Source organism: Pseudorca crassidens, chromosome 18 (genome assembly GCF_039906515.1).
Source record: "Pseudorca crassidens isolate mPseCra1 chromosome 18, mPseCra1.hap1, whole genome shotgun sequence".
NCBI classification, from domain to species: domain Eukaryota; kingdom Metazoa; phylum Chordata; class Mammalia; order Artiodactyla; family Delphinidae; genus Pseudorca; species Pseudorca crassidens.
The window spans coordinates 42,269,618-42,296,302 of NC_090313.1; the positions used below are offsets into that span (position 1 = coordinate 42,269,618).

The window sequence follows — 26,685 nt, forward strand, 5'->3', positions numbered from 1 at the left end:
TTGACTTATAAATAATGAAAGGGAACAACAACAAAAATCCATGCTCTTGTAAAATCTCAAACTTCATTTCCAATGCCTCTGAGTGGTTCTACAGTTCTCTCATCTTTAGATTTGCCTCCTCCTCCCCAGTCTATTTAGGGCCCCCATCCTGGTGTAAACTCCTGTCTGGTTTGAGTAGAGAGGACCCTAGGAAACTGATGAGGTCCATCCCCTGCCTCCCTCTAGTCTTTCATCTTTAGTTCACCTGCTGCAGCCCACGTCTTGAAGACCTCCTCCTGCCCCTCCCTGGGACACCAGATTTGGGGGATGTCAGCCTTGAGTGAGTCCTACCATTAAATTGAAATTCCAGGGGACACCTCTAGGACAGAATTGAAAAGAATTTATAACATGCACTGAACATGTCTTGGTCTGGGTCTCTAACTACGTTTTAATATTCACCATAATATTCATGTGACCTAGAGAGAGGTGACATACAATTTCCTACATCAGTATAAAACCAAAGAAAAAGGAAGTTGAGACATATGCACAACATGTAGGCAAAAACAACTTCTGACTCAGCTTAATATATTGCCACATTGTTTTCTTATATCATTTTTTACTGCTCATTTTAATCTATGGTAAAATAATGTCAAATGTTTACTTACACAATAGTCTTTCACAGTACTTATTAGGCGCATGCTGTATTCAATGTAACCACGAGGAAACAGAAAAATATGCATCCATATCCTACATTTGCAGTCTAAAGTCTACTAGACCGGAATATTATTAAAAATTTAATCCAGAATTTTATCATTTATTAATTTTTTTTTCACCTTACATAATAGGGTTACTAAAATAATTACTAGTTTTCAAAAACAAAAGCATTTTATTCTTATTGTGGGAGATGGAAGTTTTGCTAAAATGCTTTCACTAGATATCTGTTAAATTAATACCTTAGAAGTGACTGTACTACTAATGAATATTTTGTTGTGTTAATAATTAAATGCCTTGTGCAGCACCAACACATCACAGATACACAAGAGACTGTCCCCATATAAAACATCACTAGACTATTGGCATAAGATCTGAGACATTTCATTTTCAATCAGGTAAGCCTCTAAAAAACTGATCAGATGAAAGTTACATAGAAAAGTAGAAGCTCCAACAGATTAAAAAAGTTCCTTAGAGCCATGCTTGATGACTGGAGAGCTGAATGTTGTTGGCTGCTCTTCACAAAATTATCCTGCAAAATGTTTTTGCTCTTGATAGATTTAGATTACCTGTTCCTTGAAAATATGGTTTGGTGGTTACTAATATCACCAACCCCCTACTCTAAAATAATAAAGTGCTTAGCTTTGAGTTTATTTTTCTTTTACTCAGGAAAAACAGCATGGCCACTCCTTTAAAGTTTTATGAAGAGAACATATTTCAGTTCAATTATCAACTAAACCATGAAACTAAGGATAAAAACAGGAACTTGCTTTGAGTAGAGCATTCTATGCTGAACAGTAAGTCCCTCCCTTCCTTCCTTCCTTCCTTCTCTCTCTTCCATCCTTCCTTTCTTTCTTTTTGCAATTTTGAAATCACCCTATTGCTTATATAGTTTTTTAAAAGCATTAAATCTTGAAAGATTAACAGGATCTTTGAAAAGTGATTCCATTGGTAATTGTTGAACAGAATATTAAGCTATGAAAAATTAAATTTAACCCTTTTTTAAAGTTATAAAATATATTATTACCCAGTATAAATATTAGCAAGTGAATATTGAAAGCCATCAACAAAGTGTAATTCATACACAGAATGTACGCAGCACCTGGCTCTGTTAGAGCCCAATAACTCTAATCTCTCTAATAGTATTTTTAATAATATTTGTATGATTGATGTCTATGAAAGTTAGTGAGATTTAGGCTATAATCACATCAGCAAAACAATGTTTAAATATCCGGTAGCATGTTTACATGCATGTGCATGTGTGCTTCTGAGAGAAAGAAAAAGAATGAGAATAAGCCTGGCCATTGGGTTTTCTATAATGAACTACATTATTTTTCAAGGTACAACAAGCAAGTTATTACCAACAGTATTTAATTACTTTTTCTAATTTATCATTGATGGAAGAAGGAAAGAAAAAAGCAAAACAAACAGTGAGACCTCAAGATTTCTCCTGCTGAATGAACACTGATAAGAAAATTCGGAATCATTGTTTCACCCAGTTTATACTATTCATGGACTAATGAACAGGAAGACTACAAATAAATTGAATGGTTAGTGAATCACATTGTTTTCCACCTTATGAACAGCAGAGACAGCCTCTGATTCATCCAGCTCCTACCCCCATCATTGTCATGCTCCTACACTCCCCTCCTCCAACCAACTAAATCAAATGGTTAACACTGAAGCACTCAATAATTGACAAATATTTCACTTTTTTGTGTATAGAAAGATTAAAGCGTCACACTGTTGAGAAAATTCTAAGTATTATATCATGAAAGGCCCAGAAGATCAATTGTAGAGGACCTACGTGTAAATGGGCTGGCATTAGACATAATGGCAAAAAGCACACACTTCCCAGACCTGCAGGAGATAATTAGAGCCAATTACTAGGTGAAGTCACTGTATTCATTTGAAAACCAGACAATGTTTCGAAGTGTGTGTGTGTGTATGTGTATGCCATAAAATTGTAACATAAAATTATAGCTGTGATCACATAAGTATTCTTTTTCATTAATAAGAAAAGTGATACACGGTCACTATAAAAAATTTAACATATCTAGATGAATGTATTGGAAAAGCATAAATCACCCATGAAATGACCACTCAGAAATAAGCAATATGAAAATTATATTGTAGTTTTTCTAGGATTTTTCCTAAGCATATGCTTGTAATACACACACACGCACACACAGACACACACACACAGATGCACACACATTTCTTTCTGCTAAAATATGGATCATTCTTTTGTACCCTATTTTTGTTTAGCAAACTACAACATAAACATTTTTTTCCAATAGCATTAAGTAAAAAAAAAAAAAATCACAATTTCATTCTATGGATGTGCCATACATATATATTTAACCATTTATCTATCTGTGATAACCACTATGGCTAATTCTTTCTCCACATCTCTGATTTTTTTCATTGATATAATAGTATCAATGATCTCTGGAAGTAGATCAAGGTTTTGATTTGTATATACTATAAACATAAGAAAACTTAATTTGAAAATATATCCTTGAAACCCACGTGTTGACCACAAAGCCTATGATTTGTGCATAGACTGAGCCTGCTCACTTATAATCCCTCAGCTGTTAGACTCACTCATCCCTGATGGGTTGTCCTTGGATGAGTTCTGCCCATAGCTGATGAATAAAGAAAAAAATCAGAGGTTAAATAGGAGAAATAAAATGTTCAGCATGGGGCTTCCCTGTGGCACAGTGGTTGAGAGTCCGCCTGCCGATGCAGAGGACACGGGCTCGTGCCCCGGTCCGGGAAGATCCCACATGCCGCGGAGCGGCTGGGCCCGTGAGCCATGGCTGCTGAGCCTGTGCGTCCGGAGCCTGTGCTCCGCAGCGGGAGAGGCCATGGCAGTGAGAGGCCCGCGTAGGGCAAAAAAAAAAAAAAAAAAATGTTTAACATGAAAGCAATTTTGAATTGGAGAAAAATAGGTTTAACATAAGACTATTGATCTTAACTATGAGAAAAGCTAAGGTGGCCAAGAGAGAAAAGGCCATGAGGGTGAAAGACAGACACTAGGAAGGAAAGGGTTGCCATTGTGAGGTGAGCATCCCCTGGATCCCATGCTCTTGTTCTCATTCTCAGTGTGTAACCAACACTCCGGCCATCAGCCCATACCAACTCTGCTGACTTGCTCCTCAGAAACAGTTCTGTATCTTTCATACTTGAAGCCTTAAAACCCAGATCATAAAAGAGATTTTCCTGTTCAAATTTAAAACCAGTCAGAACTGCACAACTTCTTTTGCCTTCTTTGAACTTAGGCAAGTTACTCTTTTCCACCAAAAGAAGCATCACTTTCTATAACTTCCAACATACACATCTTTCTGGAATATTATTCCCACCCAGCTGTTCTGGGCCTGACTAATAACATTGTCTCACATTGATGTCCTCTGTGAAAACAAAGAACTGGCAGTTTGTAGGGGTAGAAACAGCCATGGGTAGCTCATGCACAGCACCGTGCTAGACCTTTAATCTCTCTTTCCTTGCAAAATATCCTTTCTAGGTTGATTGTGTCCTCTAGAACTTTAATTTCCTTGCTAAAAAACAAGGGATAGCCTCAAACTTTTCCCTCAGAACATTCTCTCTGTTGCTCTGCTTTACCTGGAGTCTGGATTTCCTTTGAAAAAATCACTGCTTTTATCTCAGTGCTACCAGGTACCATAATTACATCTACTCAGCTTCCTTTCCCATTTCCTTTAACAAAGTTCTGAGTTATAAGCACCCTACCCAAAATATCTGTTCCCACCTCTCCCACACACATAACCAACCCTCCAGCAGGTGACCTATTTCTGTACCACAAGCAGCCAACTCCTTTAAAGGTCTCTTGTGAAGAAGTGGCTCAATTAGTTTTGAACTGTGTTTTTGATCTTACCTCTCTCTTGCTTCTTGCAGCTTTCCTCTAAGAATGCTGTATTCTCCCTCCTGAAATTCATTGCCTCCATCCACAGTTAATTTACTTGTAGATGTTTTAAACCATCCTTTGTTGTCAAAGATCTCTTTTGAGCCTAGTTTCTCTTCAAATAACAGTCCCATCTCTCCTTCCCTTAGTTACTACATTTCTCGAATTAACTGGCTAGCTTTACGTTTTTTTTTACTATAATATAACCATTGCCTCCTACCTTACAGTGAATTTGTAATTGTCAATTCTTAAAATCAATTAGTGCTCTTACAAAATGAGTTTTGGTCTCCATCAAGTTCCTTTGATATCACTGAAGTATTTAACAATGGGACACTCTTTATTTGTTGAGATTTTCTTCTAGAGCTTCCATGGCATTATTCACTTCTGGCTTTTAATTTACAACTTTTTTCTGCTTTCTACATGGGCACCTCCTTTGTGAATAACCCCTTAAATGTCATTTGGATTTGGTCTTCACTCTTTTGTATTCTCTCTCCCCCTATTCTCCTTGGACAGGCACATTGGTCTCCATGGCTCTACTGTTATCTAAACATAGGCATCTGTCAAAACTGCAGATATTTGGGTTAATATTAAAAATATAACCTGAATTTTAAGATTGAAATATAGATACAGAAGAATATTAAACAACTTAGAAAAATCATACTCTGTTATTCCTTTCCTTCTATTGTTTCCCCTCTTTACTTCTGATATTTGGTTAATGGTATCACCAGTCACCCCATTACTCAACTTAGAAATCATCAAATCCTATTTGAATTATCCTTCTCTGTTTCTATGTCTTTCTACAACTCATTTCTAATCTACTTTTCTCACCACCATCACAATTACAGATGCATAGAACAGATTAAATACATTGATCAGACTCAAGAAACTTAAGAATTTTGATGGTTCTGTTAAAAGGGTTCAGTCTACATCTGCTATTCAGATCTTTTACATTTTGGTCCAAAACTCTTCTTCTACTCTCTATTCCTGCATAATTGTTCCTTTTATTCTACCCAAGCAGAATGAGTCTCTATTTCGTCTCTGCTCCCATGGCATGGTCACGCCAGTACTTACAGCTCTCCACTCCTGTTTCATTATGTTCTTACCATGTCTGTTCTAGTTAGAACTTCCTGAAAGCGGCAGCCATATCATTCATCTCTGTGATTCTCACACCAGCACAGCTCCAGGTAAGTATTTCTGACTCAAGAAATGTTTTAAAAAATAATTTCAGTAATTAAAATCATTCTGATATCTATAAGAATATGCTGCCTTTAGATGATGTTAATTCAATAGCAAAACATGCTTTAGTGTAGTTTTAAGTTTATTAAAATTTAGTGGATGTCTTTTCTTCAGTGGAATTCTAAGAATGTTCTTGAGCATCGGCATGGCTGCTTACAATACGCCCCATGCTATTAAGTGAAAAGTCTGAATATTTCTCCATGGTAGAGATAAACAAAATAAGACTCATAGAGGTTAAGTTACTTATCATTGTCACAAAGCCAGTGGGTGACACAGTAAGGATTAAAAACACTTACTTTGAATTTCCATTCATTAACATATACACTCCATAAAGCATTCATTCAACAGTAGCTTCCCATCTCTTTATGAGGACAAATGAGATAATGTCTGTAAGACAATTTAAACTACTCAGGAAAAGCAAGCTATATAATTTGAGATGAATTTGATAAATTGGATTCACAAATAAGTAGATTGGCTCAAAACCTCGATGAGAGGAAGTTATTGTGTCATTTCCCCAATCATCTTGCCAATTTACCTCAAGCTTTACAATCTTACAAGTCTTCTATAGAGCTCAGCAAATGAACTTCTTGAAAATGAGTTTTGGTCTCAACTCAGTAAATTTTATTTATACTTTCCCCATATTCTCTCCAATAATTCATTGACCCATTACACCACCAAATCTACTACGCATCCAAACCAGAATACAAGCACATTTGCCTTGTTTCATGGCTAATATTTTAGCAGTAATCTCATATAACAATATTGATTTGATATAAAAGCATTTTCTCTTTCATATTATTACATTTATGTGTAGGTTCCACATGATAATTCACTGTATAAGCCTCCAAGAACGTACTCTTTGCACAGCAGCCTTTTTCAGTAATAGCACCTACTACATAGGACCCAAGGGCACCCATTAAGTGCTCAATGATATTTTCTACAAGACATTTTTTTTGTCCTCTGAGAACATTTCTAGCACTCTCAGAAGGGCAATACAATCAGTGCAACCACCAATAGTTCTGAATTTAACAATGTGAATGCTATTGAAATAGCCATAGTATACAAAGAAGAAGCGGCTGATAGTGGGTAAATGTGAATCAGGAGCGAGCCAGACAAAGCTGGCCATGTCCTGTCTTCCTCTGTTTAGAAAAATAGAATGATTTCATTTAGGGCAGAACCGTGATCTGTTAGACAGAAATAGAGTAGAATACAATTTGATTTCATAAGCAAAACCTGCTCCAAGAAAAGTGGCTCTGTATAAACCAAAAATGCAATTTAAACAATACAATACATTTTAGATATCTGAATGTTCATTCAGCTTTACTATAAATGAAGTTTCACTTTAAGTGAATTATACTGTCACTTTTGGGAATCTAAATAAATCTTGCTCTCTAAGAAATTTACAGACATTGATATTCCCTTACAGTTTAAAATATCCCTGTTTACAAAGATAAGGCAGATGGGTACCAGCAGATGGGCATCGTGAGGGGAAAAGGAGAGGTACCCACCTGTTACTGTGCATGTGCCCATGATCCCAGGTTTACTGAGGAGACGGTTCTATTTTTACATTTTTTGTTTCAATTCTGAAGGGGGATTATGAAGGATAAATCATAGTTAAAACATTTTTACTGTATTAGTATTTTTAGAACTTAAATTTATCCCAAATGTAAAATAATGCCTGTCTTCAACAACTTCTCACAGAACAAGAATTACAAAATCTTCAGGAATTTAAGAAAATTCTTGCTTTGAACAGTCTATGAGTAATTAAAACTATAGTGCATGTGAGTTTATCAGTAGTGAAGTAGGGACAGAAATGTTAAAAGTTTTTGCTGTGTACAGAGAAAATTACAAATCCAGTAATCTCAGACTGATACTCCAGAAAGTACATATTAGTTTAGAAGTAATGGTGTAGGTGAGAGAAAATTACAACTTCAAAGACCCACAGATACACAACTCAGCTGGATTTAAGAACATTTTAACGTAGACATATTTACATACCTTCATTTGATTAGTAGTAATCCCACTTTTTACTGTTACTGTTTATTTTTTTTTGATTTTACCAAATTTTGTTTGATTTGAAGCAATTCACCTATCACTAGCATGCAATATATTTTGTGTGTCACCATTCTGTAGACATTGCCTTGTGATTGTCAAATGGCTAACAAATCCATTCAGCAAACATGGACTAATTGCTAATTATGTGCAAACTATGTTTGAAAAAACAAAAGTTATGTTGGTAAATAACACCTTTGGGGTTTCAAATGAACCTGCAATTTAGTTAGAAAAAGAGTTATAAATGGGTAAAATTAATTAAAAATGAGAGATTCATATTGCATTTCAAGAGGAACATAAATAAACAAAATATGTGGCATGACAATAAACGGGATGGCCAAATAATGAGTTACTTAATAAACAACATATTCTCACATGAGATTCCCCAGTGAATCAGTAAACTAGGAGTCACCTTATCTCAGTAGTAGCAAATATATGTCCCCTCACTTGGCCTCCTTGATTAATTGGGGGTGGCTTTCAGAAGTGTTATTTTCTTGAGCCAAAACCAGGTTTAGTTACAGTGATTACTCTGATTGGTTAGCACTGTGCCTATGAGTACAAGGAGGGAAGAGATAGTATTCACAGTATTATTTGCCAGCTCTCTCCTAGACCCCTCCTTCTTTTCATTCTCCATATGTTTTCAAGCTCCGTACACGGTCTTCCAAACATCTCAGCACTCTCTCATCCCTTACTTCGGCATTGTAATGTTCCCTGTTCTAGTCTCTCTGCTTCTAAACTCAGTAATGCATGCTGATAACTAAATTTTCTTTCTGAAATTTAAATATGAGCATGTCACCCCCTCCCCCTAAATTGAAATGGTTATAAAGTTTGAACTTCACTTATTTGGCAAATAAGAACATTCCTGATCTCACGACTTCACAAATATCTAGTCTCACGACAACCATCCTCACCTGTCTTGCCTGTTTCTCACTTTTCCCTTACGTAGTCCTAAGCTGAGTACTGCTCCTTGAACAGCCCCATTATTCATGACATATGTTTTCTCCTCTTCTTGAAATGCACTCCCTCACAAAGTTCACATGAGAATCTTCTCTTTTTCAAAATGTCAGTTCAAATAATTGCCTGTGAGGCCTTTCCCAACACCTTCTTTCAGGCAGTAGGTCCTTTCTTTTTGCTATCTATATATTTCTATTGTAATGTTTGCTTTTTGTGGCTCTCCCACAAGATTGTAAGATCATGAGGGAAGGCTCATATATTCTTTCATTGGTCTTCCTAGGGCCGGAACATCGCAATGGCCAGGGGATGTATTCAGTGAATGCTTCAGGAGAAGAAGAATAACTCAAGCTATGGTAGACAGTGGATGTGTTAGAGAAGACACAGATATCTGGAGGGCAGAGAGGAAGCTTCGGCAGAATCCTGGAGGGAACAGAGCAGAACTTCAGAGGCAGCAAAGGGGAGTACCAGGTGCGCTCCAGGGACAAAGGTCAAACTGTTCTGCCCACATGACAGACAGTTAATTGGGAAAGAAGAGTGCCTCGATGGATATGGTAGCTGGATCAGGTGGCTTTTGTCTAATAATTTTCTTTATTGGACACACTCAATCATCTGCAAACTAAGAATTCTTTAGCTATGAATCCATTTTCTAAGTTTGAGTGAAAATGGTTTTTATCAGTTTTCTGCAAATAAGACTATTATATTTTATAATTCAGAATGCACATGTACAAAGTTATGTTTTTAGTCTGTGTGTGTAGCATGTTTCTTTCTTCTAAAAATCAAGTATTGCTCATAGGCAGAATCCATCTGTAAAAAAAAATACAGAAAACAACAAAGCTTTTATTTGGTTGTGTGATACTCACTTATCCCAGTTTGACTATGTTATGTCATGTGTGACTAATGTCAATGCATCCAGCCACCTGCCTTCTCCCCACCAGCCACACAAGCTGCAGTTAAATTGGAGTGAAGTACATTGACAGACAAAAATATTTTTGGATTCACTGCTCAAGTAAAGCTTTGTTGAATCCATAGCAACCCAAGAAATACCTATATCTGTCTGGGTTACTAAGGAGGCAAAATATGGATCAGGAGGCTTGAACCCCTGAAAAAGTATCCCCACACTGGGAGCTGAAATGCAGATATTCCTTTCTTCCCAAACTCATTGCAAAGCAAAGACAAAAATCGGGAACAGACTGTCCATCAAGAAAGCAGCTGGAAAAATAAAAACAGTAAAATATGTAGTTGGCATGTTGCGTTTATATACTAGCCAAATCCCCAGAGGGAAAAATGCCATGTAGATTTCAGTCAATAAACAAATATCTGACAAGAGGTCAAATAAATCAATCCAGCCTGTTATAATATATCATATGCAGAGTAATGGGAATAGAATCATCATGATAACACCAGTAACAATGTGTTTGGTTTTAAATGGATTGTGTATCTGTCATCTGCTAACCTGAATCATATGGGAGTTTGGAAAATTTTTATTTGGTGTATGAAATGCTTTGAGCCCACAAAATCTGAATATGTGAGATTTCTATCTTCAGTTAAAACACCAGTGAAAGGGGCTTCCCTGGTGGCACAGTGGTTGAGAGTCCGCCTGCCGATGCAGCGGACACGGGTTGGAAGATCCCACATGCCACGGAGCAGCTGGGCCCGTGAGCCATGGCCGCTGAGCCTGCGCGTCCGGAACCTGTGCTCCGCAACAGGAGAGGCCACAACAGTGAGAGGCCCGCATACCGCAAAAAAAAAAAAAACAGTGAAAAAAAGTAGAAGAAAACTGAAGTAAAACTAGACAATTCAAACAAAGTATACAATTACGTGTGAATGTCTTCATTATATAAATATCTGCGCATTATAATTTGGCATTTCTATTATCTTTTCTTTCCCCTTTGCCTACATGAAATAAAAGAAACCTATTCCTTTTTCTAAGTTTCAGTCTCCCTTTCCATTTCTTGTCATTCAATGTGCAATTCATTCTTATGTTACCCAATGCAGACCTAGTCAAGCTTCAAACTCAAGATGCAAAGTGACAACTGCTTAAGTTATATTGCTGTACTGCACAACTACTAGCATACAAGGAAGAATACTTTGCTCTACCTATAAGCCCTCTTTAGAAGATTAAGTGGATTTCTGCAGGAACCACTCAGAGTTTTATTTCTCTCACCTAGCACAGTGCCTGAGTACCAGACACTCAATAAATATTTAATAAATGAACGTAACAGGAAAAAAGGAATCATTAAATACTTGAGTGCATACTTAGTGACAAGTAGTATAGCTTTATTTTATTCAAGTACCCATAAAAGTTTTTGATACTAGAAGTGTCATTGAGATAAATCACATATTTTCTCCTTTTATATCTCTGGGTTTAAAAATTTTACATGCTACGATGAATGTACTAAAGGATGTGGAGGTGGCACTTTTTAACACTAATTATGATGTCATTTTCAAAGGTAAATTTTTGTTCTCTTTCTTTCAGTATACGTGTATGAAATATATCCCTTGATTTTTGTTAATATTCACCAATTGGAAAGTTAGAAAAAGTATTTATGAATTAATTAATTTGTATCTATTATTTGCCTCAAAATAATAATAGATAATTTGTATCTATTATTTGCCTCAAAATGGAAGATTTCTTCATTTCATGAAAATGCTCCAGCCTCCAAGTGCTAGGATGGACAAGGAGGTCTCTAATTAGGGACCTGAGTCAGAGCCTAGGAAGACTAGGGTATTCCACCCCAAACCCTCCTGCTCCATGGTGAAAAGCATGTAAAATAACTTTGCTACCTCTCTCCTCAGCCAGGAAATATGCATGACTTCTGTGAACACCTGTTTAACTCAACCTGCTACACTGAACATTGTAAATAACCAAAATGTGGTTTCTTTACTTTCTTGCAGGAAACAGTATCTTACTCTTCCAGTGTTCAGTCACATTTAATAAAGATGAATCTTTCCAACAATTCAACACCCTCAGCTCTTTTAAAAACAAGGAGACCGGGGCTTCCCTGGTGGCGCAGTGGTTGAGAGTCCGCCTGCCGATGCAAGGGACACGGGTTCCTGCCTCGGTCCGGGAAGATCCCGCATGACGTGGAGCGGCTGGGCCCGTGAGCCATGGCCGCTGAGCCTGCGCGCCCGGAGCCTGTGCTCCGCAACAGAAGAGGCCACAACAGTGAGAGGCCCGCGTACCGCAAAAAAAAAACCCAAAAAAACCCAAAAAACAAGGAGGCCGACTTTTCGGAGATATTTTTTAAGTTTACAAACCGTGGTGTTCTTTCCATTAGTGATAGAAAAGAGTATTGCTTGCCAATCAGACATCAAAGGCTCCCCTCCTAGGTTGAGGCTTCAGGAATGGGGGTGCAATTATTGTTGAAAGGGAAACGGATTATTTAAGATCAGCTGCTTCAGTGCCCTGATACTGTGACAGGGTCTGCAGGTGTACAGAGTTTGCCTATTGATACAAATTGAATCTGAAAATAGCAATTTATTCACCAAATCAAGCCAATCACTGCAATGCAGTTTTCTCTTTCGGCTCTTATTTCCAACCAACCACTCTTAACGAATTTGCGACTTCTGTTTTACAGTGAACATTTCTGTTTTAGGAAGGGGATTGGGCGAGCTCTCATGGAAAGCCTTTCTTTTAGCCTTTTTAACTTTGAGGCTTTATTTTAGAAGACAGTTTGTTTATAGTTGTACTACTTAATCTAGGCAAAAATGATCAACACCTGTTCCAAATTGGTACTCCCCTCCCACACTCCTTTTTCTCTTCTCCACCAACTGCCATTTGCCTTCCATTACCCATAAAAAAGCAATCACATTAGCATCCTTTGTAACACAATTTCAAAACTTCAAAGGCACGCCAGAAATTCTAGAGTAAACTGCATCTTCTATATGCCAACATAATCAACTTCCAGGAAATGAGAAAGAACATAAAATAAAGACATATTTGAAGTGAATCTTTTGATTCTAACAGTTACTTCAAGTGACAGCTAACAGCCAAGTCAAGAATTTGAAACAAGTAAATGAAAGATAGTTTACCTGAAGTGAAGCAAACAGACCAAAGAACTCTCAATTTGGATCAAAAACTGGACAACTAAATGGACCCTCTCAAAGATCTGAATCAACAAACATCCCTGGCATTTTGCCAGGCTTTCCAAAGCTCCTGGATGGAGAAAGATCCACAATGGCTAAGCACAGGTTGTTGTCATGGCTACAAGCAACCAACAGAAAAAGAAAGTAGCTTAAGAAAAAGGCAGTTGGGAAACACTTAAAAGAAAAACAGGCTGGACTGGAACAAATGCATACTTAAGTGAAATTTTTAGGCAAAGACTATATTCTTTATACAGACTCAAAGAATATAAACAAAGAAAATAAATTATATCAATAACAGACCAGACTATATTTTAAGGATATCCCATTTTATGAGGGTTTCTATCTGGAGGAGAAAAAGGAAAAAAAAAAAAAAAAAAAAAAGCAAGAGGAAGATAAGGAGGAAGAGAAGTGATAGGGATAACAGTAGCTCTTGTTGCCAAAATTGTTTTCTTGGCCCTTCAGAAAAACAAAACCTTCATGCAACTGTCAGTCCATGTACTACTCTAAATTCTTTATCAGGAAGCCAACCAAATGAGAAATTTGTATTTTACCTTCAAATCAGTGTATTTTAATGTAAATGGATGATGGGAAAACATTGAACCTTTTAGATCAAATGATATAGAACTTTAATAGTCTGGTGAAAACTTTAGCAAAGATTGACCAAAACCAGATGATTAACTATTAAAGAGCAAAAGTTTCTGTTAGAATAAGCTAACTCCCACCATACTCAATGGCCATTGGTCATAATTTCCATGTTTAGGAGTGCAACACTCTATAGGCAACAGTGCACTGGAGCTGTTAAAACCTGTTAAATTTTCAGGAATTTTGTGATCCAGTTACTAAACACAGTCATTGTTAAAAATTAATATATAAGAACTTATGATTTAGTAAATTATATTAAAATCATTGCTTTACCAACTTTTACTCTTGTCAATGATCTCGAAGTTGTTCCATCTATTGTAAGTGTATGGTACAGATAATATGTAATGCACCGTATGTGCATCCCTTTTCAACTCCATGCTCTGTGATATCATGTTGGTAGCTTGAAGGACTCACACCATAGAAATTACCAAATACACAGGGCTTGATTTAGTGATTTGTTGATTATCTAAACTTGAGAGTGATGGAGAAAATATTAATACAGAATAAACTTAAACTGTGTCATATCTGTAGCCATTACTTGCACATAGTAGAAGAAGATGATGAAATGCTCTTCCAACATTTGAAAACTACTACCTGATTAAACAAATAAGTGCTTACATTGTTGATGAATGAATGAAGTTCTGAAATATGTCTTACTTCTCTTTTACTCCTGTTTTTCCTATTAACATAAATGAAAATATCAGAAGATTCATGTCAGATGTATACTCATTTGTCATTTGCCAGTTAAATGAAAATATTCTGTAAGAATCATTTGGTTATGTGAAATTTAGCATGAAATATGTTATTGTAAATTGTGAGCTATTCATTCTTTATATCAGTAAAATATGTAATAAACATGTGTCTGTGTGAGTATGTTTGTGTGTACACATGCTAGGGAAGAAGTTATTGTTTACTATGGTACTGTATTCTAACTTTCTCTTCTAAATGGACATGTGAAAATTGTTTAGCATGTTTTATCTTAACTCTTCTGTGAAAAGCCAAGCCATCTGTTATAGGACACTACTAGAACACTGGACAAATGTAATGAAAAATGAAAACTAAGTCATTTCAAATATAATTCATGAGATGACCAAGAAAATCTAATATGAATGTTTCCTTACTCTTCATTAAGTATTCAAAAATCTCTATTTCTATTGAGGGAAGCCCCTTTGTTTCATTTTTCTCTCCAGACCGCAGGAGCACATTCAAAAGTACATAATTATGATCTTGCCATTAGCATCAAAAATTAAAATATTCTCTTTGGAAAAAAATCACGTCGGAGCATGAAATTAATATTGATCTACTTAATTTCCACTTGTTGCATTCCACTATGTGCTAAGTTAAAAGCAATCCCATTTTTGAAACAGTAGACTGAATATTACTAGGGGAAGGTGGGAAGGAGTGGTTACAAAGGCTTGAGGGAACTTTTGTTGATGTTTGAGATGTCCACTATTTTGATTGTGGTAATGGTTTCGCAGGTATACCCATATTTCAAAACTTACCAAGTTACTTTTTTTTTTTTTTTTTTTTGCAGTATGCGGGCCTCTCACTGTTGTGGCCTCCCCCGTTGCGGAGCACAGGCTCCAGATGTGCAGGCTCAGCGGCCATGGCTCACGGGCCCAGCCGCTCCGCGGCATGTGGGATCTTCCTGGACAGGGGCATGAACCTGTGTCCCCTGCATCGGCAGGCGGACTCAACCACTGCGCCACCAGGGAAGGCCCACAAGTTACATTTTAAACATGCACATCTTATTCCCTGTCAGTCTTACCTCAATAAATCCATTTTGAATGTTTCTAAAAGATAGGTTAAAGAATATGTATATGTGCTTTTACTACATATATTTATATATAATACTATAATATAATATAATGCTATAATATTATATAATACTATGTAATACTATAGTATTATACTATATAGCATTAGTGTTACCACTGTGTAGCTGATTTTGTGCCTATGTTTTATCTTTTGTGCTATGTTCTTTTAAAAAAGTAACAAATGACTGCGCATGTGTATCAGCTACAAGGTGCTGGGATTGAGGCTTTCAATTAACACTGTAGGCATCACACCTGTTGGTGTTCAGCTGTAGCGGCGTTCTAGTCATCCTACTAATAGAAGAGACAAAGAGGAAGGTAATGCTGTGCCTCTTTGTCAAGACAAACCCTCCTGCAGCGTTATTAATCTTCAAGAAAGTTCCCCACCAGCTACTTTCCTGAAAATCCCGACAACAAAGCTGCCCTCGGGAATTGACCACAAGCCCAAGGAATACCTAGGACTCCTAGAATGTATGTATGCCAATCTCCAGCTTCAGACCCAGCTTGCCCAACCGCAGATGGCTATTTTGGAAAATTTAAAAGCATCCATGACACAACTGTCTCCTGGGAGAGAAAGCAAGAACTCCTCTCCCAGCCTTATCTCGTAATCTGTTGTTAAATCACTTCTCCAATTCAGTAAATGAATTGTGGAAAAATTAAAAAAAAGTAACACTTTATGATAAACAGTTATTATGTATTTTAAAGTAAGAAAAACACTATATACATAGAATGAATTCTTTTTTTTTTTTTTTACACAGCAATACCTATTTATTTACATATTATCTATAGTTGCCTTTGCACTAGAACAGAACTGAGTAGTTGAGACAGATTATTTCACCTGCAAAGCCTGAAATATTTACTATCTGGCTTTTTACAGAAAATGTTTGTCATCCTATGAGCTAGATCAAGAAATAGTATACTATCAGCATTAAAAAAAACCTCCCTTGTCCCCTCTCCCAGTTATAACACCGTCCCTAACCACTTTCCTGACTTCTAACACCATAAGTTACCTTTGTCTTTTTAAAAATCTCTATAGAAATGGAATTGTACATTTTTTTTGTAACTGGCTTCTTTCATTCAATATCATATTTATAAGATTCTTCCATGTTGCCACAGGTAGAAGAACTTCATTTTCATTTCTGTAGATTATTCATAGAATGTGTACCTGAAGCAAAATGATGAAGCAGGTGAATTTGTTCTTGATACCCACTCCCATCTTTCCTTCAATTACATGTGTTCTTTTTTTGTTTTGTTTTCATTTCCACTCCCAGATAATTTCCATTTTTCTCCCCTCCCCCAACCAGTCCCTCAATCCTCTCCCAGTACTTCCGAGCACTGCTAAGGATTAATGTGCTAGCTGGTTGCATTTCAATAAGCAAAACATATTCATTCTATACATAGAATGAATTCATTTTTAAAGTGAGAAACTTAGAGAAAAAAAGATGTTTAACTATTAAAGTTAGTTAACCTAAGACTTATGAGACTACAAATTTTAAACTTTCCTTTCTTGTACTTTCATTCTTAATATGTTTTTCTTCTATATATTTTAATAATACCTGTTACTTCTCTACATTGAAAAATATGTCATTTTAATACCTATTTACAGTACACACACACTGACACCTTAGAATAAATGACACCTTAATTTTGATGGATTACCTATAAATTTAAATAAAGGCTAGACAAATTTTGACATCTTCGAAGAGTTTTATTCTTTCTTAACTTAAAGTTTGACTATTAGAGTTGAATTAATCAGAAAGATAATTCTGGCAAAATTATGTTGGTCTGAAATAAAATTACCTTCTAAAAATAGCTTATATGAATTCTGTAATTTTAAACAAGTCTGTTAATATATTTTTTATCAATTTCTTGATTTATTCAATAAATATTTTGACTTAAACACTGATTATGCAAAAATGAATGAAAAAGTGATCTGCAGTCATGGAACTCATAATATCAAGGCAAGACAGATGAAATTATAATTTTGATAAAATACTTTAAAAACTGTTGGAATTTTTTCTTATCAGGAAAGGAGAGCAGAAAGAGAGGAGAATATATCTTCCTCCAATTTGTCCTGAGATGAAATTTATATGTAAAAAGCTGTGCAAAGTTAGAATCATGAGAAAAATATAATGTCTTCTTAAAAACAATGTTAATACTGTCTTTTGTAAGTTTTCACACCTTCTAATTATGTAATTCTTGAAAATATCCTATGTAGACTCTCATGGAGGCCTGTCCTCAACCATAAAGAATTATCTACCTTTTTCAATATCTGCTATCTTTCCACCCCTTCTAAAAAGTGCTTCAGTGGTTAACCTCTTCATTCAAAAGCTAATATATCCCTACGTTCCCTACAAAGCAGTTTCCTTTACTGGCATAATTCCCCACCTGTGTTTTAAGAGCCTTGACTACGTTGTTTTGCCTTTTAGTTTGCAATGTGCTTTTGAATGATCAATATGCATTACGGAACCATGCTTATTCATTGTTTTTTTTCCAACCAGAAAAACACATTGCAATTCTGGCGAGAACATTTGAACATAAATAATACTACTCACCTAGTGCAACCTCTCATTACTCTCCATTTTTCAACTCCCAAACTCAAAGATTTCAGTTTGGTTTTCTATAATTATTTTTTCATTCTTTCCAGGTAACTTTCTCAGTTTAATAAATAATATTTGGAATCCCTTTATCTTCCTGTCAAAATCATTGTAAAAATGAACAGAGGGGGCTTCCCTGGTGGCGCAGTGGTTGAGAGTCCGCCTGCCGATGCAAGGGACACGGGTTCCTGCCCCCATCCGGAAAGATCCCACATGCCGCGGAGCGGCTGGGCCCGTGAGCCATGACCGCTGAGCCTGCGCGCCCGGAGTCTGTGCTCCGCAACGGGAGAGACCACAACAGTGAGAGACCCGCGTACCAAAAAAAAAAAAAAAAAAAAATGAACAGAGGCCTTGGGACACTGACAACTTCACAATTTTTGAGCCAGCCACTTTTCTTGCTGGCTTAGTGAGCCCATTACAGAAAAAGACTGCATGTTGTCTTGCATGAGTAGAAGAAGAGATGTCCCAGGTGTACCCTGCATTGGACCTATAGCTTTAGACCAATAGCAAAAAAACATCTTCCATGAGCACAAATAAGCAAAGTGGAAGACAGTAAATTGTTCCCGTAATTCAGACTGCTTAGAAGAGCCTCTAAGACCCAGCACTCTTTCACAGAGTAGGTAATTTCAACTGAGATTGAGTATACTTCTGCCAGAATCCAGGTGCCTTCTGCCTGAAATACTCTTTATGAAAAGATTAGTTTGCTCTTCATACAGGCTCCTTAGAGCCTGTACCCTGCAGGTTGAGGGTCTCTCCCTCCATATGTTAAAGTTTACCTCCACTCTTCTCCCATTGCTAATTAAGGGTGTTGTCTGACGACTTAGGAAGAAAAATTCCAATTTTTTTACAACACAAAAGTAGCAGATATAAGAAAATCTAATACATCCACAACTCCTAAAGTAAGTTTATTTATTTAGTATTTAAACAAGTCACTCACAGTAATCTATTCAAACTACTAGTAACACTGATACAGGAAACATAGACTAACTAGCCCTAAAATTACATGTTATGTTTTCAAAGTTGACATTTTGAGAGTAAAATAAAGAAAAAGAATTACTGCTTCACACTGACTTTGTATTCAAAGCATAAATGAGTGAAAAAATCGAACCATTTATAAAGCTTTGAGAGAGCTGTAATGTTGCCTCTTTATTTATGTTTTTTTGTTCAGCCATAACCTACTTTGAAAGCAGGTGTTAAGAAAAGAACCAATAATGAAAACACAGTGTAATCTAAAGCTGGAAACATCCATATTTTTTGTAATGAGCAAACAGATAAAAAACAAGTTATTTCAAAAAATTAAAATATATGTATATATAATGAAGTTAAAAATTATCCATATTTTCTGCAGCTTACAATAATAATTTCTTCCAGAACTTTTAACTCTTTTCTTACCTGTAAAATCCAATTCAAGTAACACATGTACCCTCCAAAATACCTTGTTATTCTATGTTTAAAATATAATTTTATAAGATATTGCATTTTTCATTGTTTGAGTATTTATAGATCCCTTTTCCATTATTTATGTCTGAAATATTTGCCTTGCTAGGGTACTTTATGGAGAATTAACAATATTTGTATTGTTTTTGATTTATTATTACAGAGTTAAGAGAAGCTACCTTTGGAAACTACTCTTTTCAAAGAGACAGAGCCCTTCTGGTCTTACTAAGACTTCATATGATTTTGTAGAAATTTGCCAATGAAAAATAGAGGAAAAAATAATTTCAAAACAAATGTTCACAAAAGTTTTAATAAGAGGAACAATTCTACAGAGAGCACAGGTGCACTTGTACTGGCAAGAATTTTGCAATTAGCCATTGGGCTTCCAGTGGAAGCTGTTAGAAAAGTCAGCAATCATAAACTGTAGATGTGAAGGCAATTGCTAAATGTTTTTTTTTTTTAAATTAAAATTTCAGCTTTAATAAGAAAAAATTAAGAAGTAAATATTTTCAATTTAGAGAAGTATAACATTGTTTGTATTTATGCAAAAATTCTGTTGATATTAAAAAAGAAAATGGTCTCCTTTGTCCTAAGGTTTATACCTAAAACCAGAATGTTATTACATGTTATTGACACAGTTTGAATGAGACTCATTATAAGACTATTTGGACAAATTTCTGTGCTATTTTTTAGTTTGAGTTAAAAATAAACTGTGAAAGCATGAGTACCATTAGCTATATTGTATAAAGGGCACAAAATTTAAGAAGATAGTTTTTAATACATATATGAGGATTGATGCTGTTCCAGGCAAGTTGCTGAGTAACAATTTGAAGAGCTTGTCTCCTAAGTACAGCAATCTGTTTTGAAGCAATGTTTTGAAGCAGTAAGTATCAGTTATTAGTTGTAGACCTATCAGAATGTTTTTTATAGTTTGCAAAATCTGAGTCCCTGAATTCTAGCATTGACTCAAGTTTTTAGTCTGTTTGCTAAGTTTCCTTCTAAATTGTTAAAAAAAAAAAATTACATAGGTCTGAGGAAACCCTTGGAATACAAGCTGGGCACCCTACCCTGACTTTTGGTCCACATTTTTTTTTTTTTTTTTTGCCATTCCTTCAACATAAATGTACAAGTAAGGAGGCTATAATAGTCACATTCATACCAATGAGAATTAGAATTTCTCTCTTTCTTTCTGTTGTGATTATTTATTATAAAATAGTACATCTATCTTTTTACTGGATTTCGAAGCAGGATAATGATATATTTTCTACGTTAGAGTTGTGGGTGACTGCAACGAAAAGTTAATGTTCATATATATGATAGCACCAGGTAAGCAATGAAAAGGTAATAATGAAGGGGGATAAAAGGAACTAACCCAATGTTCAGGAAGTGTTTTTTCAGAGATACAGAGGGGCTGAGTTCATCTGTCACAGATGAGACACAAAGGACTGAAGGAAAAAAATATGGAACATTAATAGGAAAAATTGCTGTTATCCAATCTCTGGGAAGACAGATGTTGGAACGGTGTGCTAATGAAGGTATGTTGATTTAAAGAATGTCTTTCTGCCTGGAACAAGGGTGTGAAGCCATGATAATCAGTGTTGTGACAGGTGTCTTATGATCTTTAAAGGAGGACAAGAGAATTTTGAAAATTCTACCCTTCACAAATGCTATATTCACATCACTGAGTCACTGGTCCCTGGAACTGCCTACCTCTCTGATATCTGTGATATGAAATTATTAAATGTCTTTATTGCTTAAGGAATATTTGATTGAGTCTTCTTATACTGGAAATCATTCCCAGTCTGTGAAGCAAGACATTCAGTATCTTTTGAACACTTAATGTGCATTTCAATTCAGTGTTGATAAAATAATAAATGAGACATCTATTTACTGAAGACAGCAAGGATTAGAAAGAAATTCAGACTCAAATTATTTTATAAGAAAATCACTGTTACAACTTACAAACTTGAAAAGGATGGTGTTTTATTTTAATTTTCATAAATAAAATAGACAGCAATATACTCATACATTTTATACTATTTGAACTGTGAATAATAGCATGCATATATAATAATCTAAGGCCAGTTCATTACATTTTCAATACACTCATCCTGCCTATGACATTCATACCAAAATCTTCATTATTGGTGAAGTGGGATTTTACTAATGATCTTCCAGCTTGTTTTGTTAAAGCAAAACAAAAACATAAACCAATGGACACTGTAAAATACATATTTGTGCTCTACCTGTGCCATCCTGGGCCCAGGAAACTACATGGTGGAACCAACTCTGAAGGAATAAATATAGTAAACATTTTTTTTTTCTGAAAAATATACTGTGACATTGCTTAGGTCTAAAGTTTTCATGCTAGATTGTTCTTCCATTTCTTAAAATTTTATCTGTTCAAAACAATTTAAACTATTCAAAGTATAATTTAATGCACATAAGTTCAGAGATATCTCACTGCTGAAAGTTTAGTCTATTTGTTTTACTATCTTAGTCAATCCTAGAATAATATTTCATTCCTACAGAAAAGAATTGCATGATTACATAATGAATATAGTGGTCTTGAAATATTGTGCTCTGTTTGTTGTGTGTACACATATACACATATACATATATGTATATTCATGTATCTGTACATGCATACCTTGTTATTACATAATGCTTAAAGAGAGGAAAATGCAGGTTCAATGATTATCAAATAATTGTTAATTTCTTCATGACATTTTTGAAGTTCAAAGCTGAAACATTTGCTCAGTTGTTTCACAATTAGATTTCACACCAGAGGTATGCCACAGGATACAGTGGCAGGCAGGTATGTACAGTCCAAATTGTGCAAGTCACGTAGAGGGCATGTGTCTCTTTCCAAAATGTCCTATCAAGGTTTATTCTTATATGGATGTGCTAGACATAACATTTACTTGTATATATATATATATATATATATATATACATTGTACATTAATAGATATAATCCCCACTTCAATTCTTCTATTGTATTTACTCAGAATTCCCATAATGGCTGAATTATGTTCATAGAGTTAATACACAGTTTCTAATTTCTTAAGCGAACACCTGCAGCTGTTCATTACAACATTATGCTTCTCTTAACTTTTGAACCTTTTAAAACTAAACTCAGAAATTGGACTTCAATAAAAACGAAGACTGCTTCAAATACATAAATATGCAAGATATAATTATATGATTTAAACTATATGTTAAAATTATATTATGAAAATTAAATTATATATTAATTTTTGATTTGTTAGGGAAAAAAATGGATGGTAATTATGAGAAGGCACCTAAGGTAAATTTGAACATGAATTAATTAACTTTGCTTGGAATCAAGAAATCTCCCCACCAAATTTGTCTTCACAACAATCTCAAAAAACTGAAGAGGAAAAAATATATCAGAGCAAACATATCACTACTTCCACAGCACTACTTACAGCCAGGTTACCAAGGATGAGAACTGTTGTCCTATCTGTGCATAAAATAATACAAATATTTAGAAATTTAGCACATAATCCAACATTTGTTCTTGGTTGATTTTCTCATCTGCTTAAAATTATCTGACCACACTCTGATTTTAACCTTGAAAACTTATAGACATAAATCATTAAAACTGTTCCAAACAATAAAATGTTAAAATATGACAAAAAAGAACAACTCTTATATATTTTCAAAGCTCTGATAGATTTTCTCTTTTCAAAGTGATTAGTCATGCTGTTGTCGGAAATTGGAACAGCACAGGAGCATTTTAGGAGAGTCACTGTCTGTTCTAAATCTAAAAAGGAAAAACATGAAATGCCACATCTCATAATAAACAAAATGTATTCAGACACAACTGTAAGGAGGAATATTTTGTAGGGGAATGCATGTGCCTTTCACAAAAATGTTGTAGGTACTGTGAGATTGGTTTTGCCCCACTGTTTCATGTTTTATCTGTATTTATAAGCTAAAGTACAATTCCCCAAATCAAGTTTCCAGCCATTCAAATCTCTATTCCTACATAAAGCTGTAAACCCACTAATCTCTCAGCTTTTTGATAAGTCAACACTGTAATCAATAGCATGCTGCCTTTAGGTCTCAGGGGCATCCTTTGATTAATACAAGCTTTCCAAGAGAAACATACGAGAATCATATCATTGCAACTGCATCAGACTGTCATGAAACTTTGGGAAACTGAGACATTCAAGGGAAATGTGAAAATGAACAGTAGTAGATAAATGTCAATTTCAGAGGTTTGGACATTTTGTTATATTTAAATTAAAGGCAATGTTATTTTGGTTCCTTCCTGCTCTAAACATGCTGGTTTTCTCTTTTAGGAGATTCTGATAAAATATGTGATCATCCCTTGCCAACATTTTCGATTCCTCTTCTGTGCAGACAGCGGGGTTTATATGATAAAATTTTAATGACCATGGACCTGCATAGCAAGCTAGGCACTGGCACATTTTCAATAAGGCTATACATTTGTTAAGACTGGCATTGGGTGGAATTCTCTAAGTGGAAGCCATCATGGCTTGAAAAGCAGGCTTAGTAGTCATAGAAGCTGCTCCGGAGAAAGCATCATTATCATGCAGCAGTCGTGGGATGAAATGGGGATTTATGAATCACTGCCAAGGAAACTAAATTACGGGCTGTAAATTAAAACTGGGGTTTAACATATACCTGACACTAGGCTGGAGGATCTAGTTTTCAGATTACCCCACAGACTTAGTTAAAAGCAGCTTTAGAGTACCCCTCAATCCCTGATACATTCCCTTCATCTTTCCACAAAATCCTACACTATTTTCTGGTTACAGTGTCATAAGGGGGAAAAGTCTAAATCAACTCAGGAGAGGTTTTGGATTTCTTTTTAACTTCTTTTCAACTCCAGGTTAAGTAGTGTTGGAACTGGGGGAAAAATGCTCACTTTATTAATGTTAAATCATGAAGTTATGGTACTTGCTTGGTTTGCACAGAAATGGTTTTGGGGCTTGGCTTCTTGATTCATATATGTATCCTCAACCCTGAGCCTGGGTATATTTACACTTTCTGTAGGTTTACTGTAGCTATTCTATGAACAGATAGAAAAATCCACTATACATTTTAGATTTTAAAAATGTTATTTAAAGATTTGTTGTTGTTCTTCATAACTATGGCCATCTTTATGAACTCTTATGATCCCAAGTATAAACACAAAATCTGAAGGCTTGATTCCAAATCTGTATGTACCATCTTACAGAAATGATCAGGTGTCTGTTGAGTACACAATGCTATTCTTGTTTTGTTGTACAAATCTGATACTAGGAGAGTTCTTTCTGTGGAACTATATTGCAGCTTTCACATGACAGAAATATTTTGAAAGTTCTCCTCTGGCACCAAGCACACTGTCACAGAGCATAGAAATGAGAGATGGAAACTCTCAGATAGGTCATGGTTCAGGACTGTTCCATTCCATAAATGAGAATTTATTACTGCTATTCTTCAGTATCTTAGAAAGATAAAATTAACTGGATCTTCTTCTAGTAAAAACGACCAGTTTGAGAATGTAGGGGCAGAGTTTATTTACCCCCATAAACCTTAAGTCTTGGCCAATGGAGAAATGTCTTTCTGAGAAATAAGAATATCAGAATATTGGCATACAGAGTGATTTTTTGGTAATAAAAATAGTGAAAAGGTTACTGTAATGGAAATGAAAAGACTGTGGTGGTGAGAGGGCTGGAGGAAAGACTTTAAATATTAGAATATTGTTGTGAGATAGTACAGTAAGGAAAAGAATTCCCAGAAGCTTAACATTAAGGTATAAATAACAGTTCATACGGAAATGATGAAAACAGCTGTTAAACAGAAATCACACATGCTTTAAAATAAGTTACAAAAATTCCACTTGAAATCAAGAACTCACTTAGAATCCAAGGAAATCACCTCTGATAATGGCTGCCAGTATAAGAAATTGTTTGGGGTTTTATATTATAAAATGAAATAAATTTTAATTTAAGATGAATGTTTTTGGAGCAAAAATATTATAACAGTGATTACATTATGAAAAGACACATACCTCAAACATTTTCCAGATATATTTTAAGATCACTGTAGATCTGAGAGAGTATGAATAAAATGATTGTAAACATAATTACTGTAGATAAGTATAGTAATTTAAATGCACATGTATATGTTTAGGATTTTAGAAAACTGCAATCAGGTGTGATGTTTATAGTATTAATTTTTAAAGATAATTGATCATAAGGTAATAACATAGTAGATTGCCTTAACAAACATACACATGCCCCAAATCTAAGTTAATTAAATTTGAACCAAACTGTATCCAATTTCCTGATGAAATTACAAATCTAATACTTAAAAACACCTAGTCAAATAATCTACTCTTTCCCATGATAGTAAAGCACTTAAACAATAATAATCCATTAATGACTCTTTTTTTTTTTTTTTTTTTTTTTGCTGTACACGGGCCTCTCACTGCTGTGACCTCTCCCGTCGCGGAGCACAGGCTCCGGACGTGCAGGCTCAGCGGCCATGGCTCACGGGCCCAGCCGCTCCGCGGCATGCGGGATCTTCCTGGACCGGGGCACGAACCCGTGTCCCCTGCATCGGCAGGCGGACTCTCAACCACTGCGCCACCAGAGAAGTCCCATTAATATGACTTTTTATAAAAATAAACATTGAGATCATATGGAAAACCTGGAAATATGTTTTTCAATAACCAATGGCTTATGAAATTTTTAATCTAAGTAAAAACAGTGGGAGCAGGGAAGAGTGTTGCCAGGAAGAAATACTTAATACATTTTGCTGCTAAAAGGTTAGTATTTTGGGGAAACAATATAGATTCATCTATGCAAATAAAAAATTTACAGTTTGAATAAATAATTAACTACCAAAGACATAAAAATACTTATTTTTATTTCAGAAGGAAAACTCTACTCCTCCAAGACTTAAAAAATTAAGTATCCTATATTCACTTTGAATATTTTTCTCCATTATAATTGTTAATTTTGAATGAGGTATGAAACATTGATAGATATATTTTAAATTAAAATGAGAATTCGTCAGTATACCTTATATATGCAAATGCACGGCTCCAAATGAACATGCTAATGTTTGGGGCATATCAGGCAGAGTAGGCATTTTGTTTGTTTGTTTTGTCTTCCCAGGATCACTTTCCCCTTCAAGGAGTCCCCCTCCCCAACAGTCAGTCCAAGAATGTCAGATAGAGCTGACCACAAACACATCCCTTCCTGCTCAAAGT

The 26,685-nt window shown here is 35.4% G+C and overlaps 1 protein-coding gene and 1 long non-coding RNA gene across 7 annotated transcripts in view; one reads left to right on the forward strand and one right to left on the reverse strand.

Annotated features, from left to right (window-relative positions):
• LOC137210883 (uncharacterized) overlaps nt 1–13,283 on the forward strand; it is a 31,394-nt gene extending 18,111 nt beyond the window's left edge. Inside the window, exons 2-4 of the long non-coding RNA XR_010936769.1 lie at nt 5,730–5,796; nt 9,135–9,322; nt 11,750–13,283. This is a non-coding gene — a long non-coding RNA (uncharacterized lncRNA). The remainder of the gene's footprint in view (nt 1–5,729; nt 5,797–9,134; nt 9,323–11,749) is intronic.
• The window catches only part of PCDH9 (protocadherin 9), a 966,004-nt gene that overhangs the window by 734,025 nt on the left and 205,294 nt on the right, over nt 1–26,685 (reverse strand). The window lies entirely within an intron of this gene.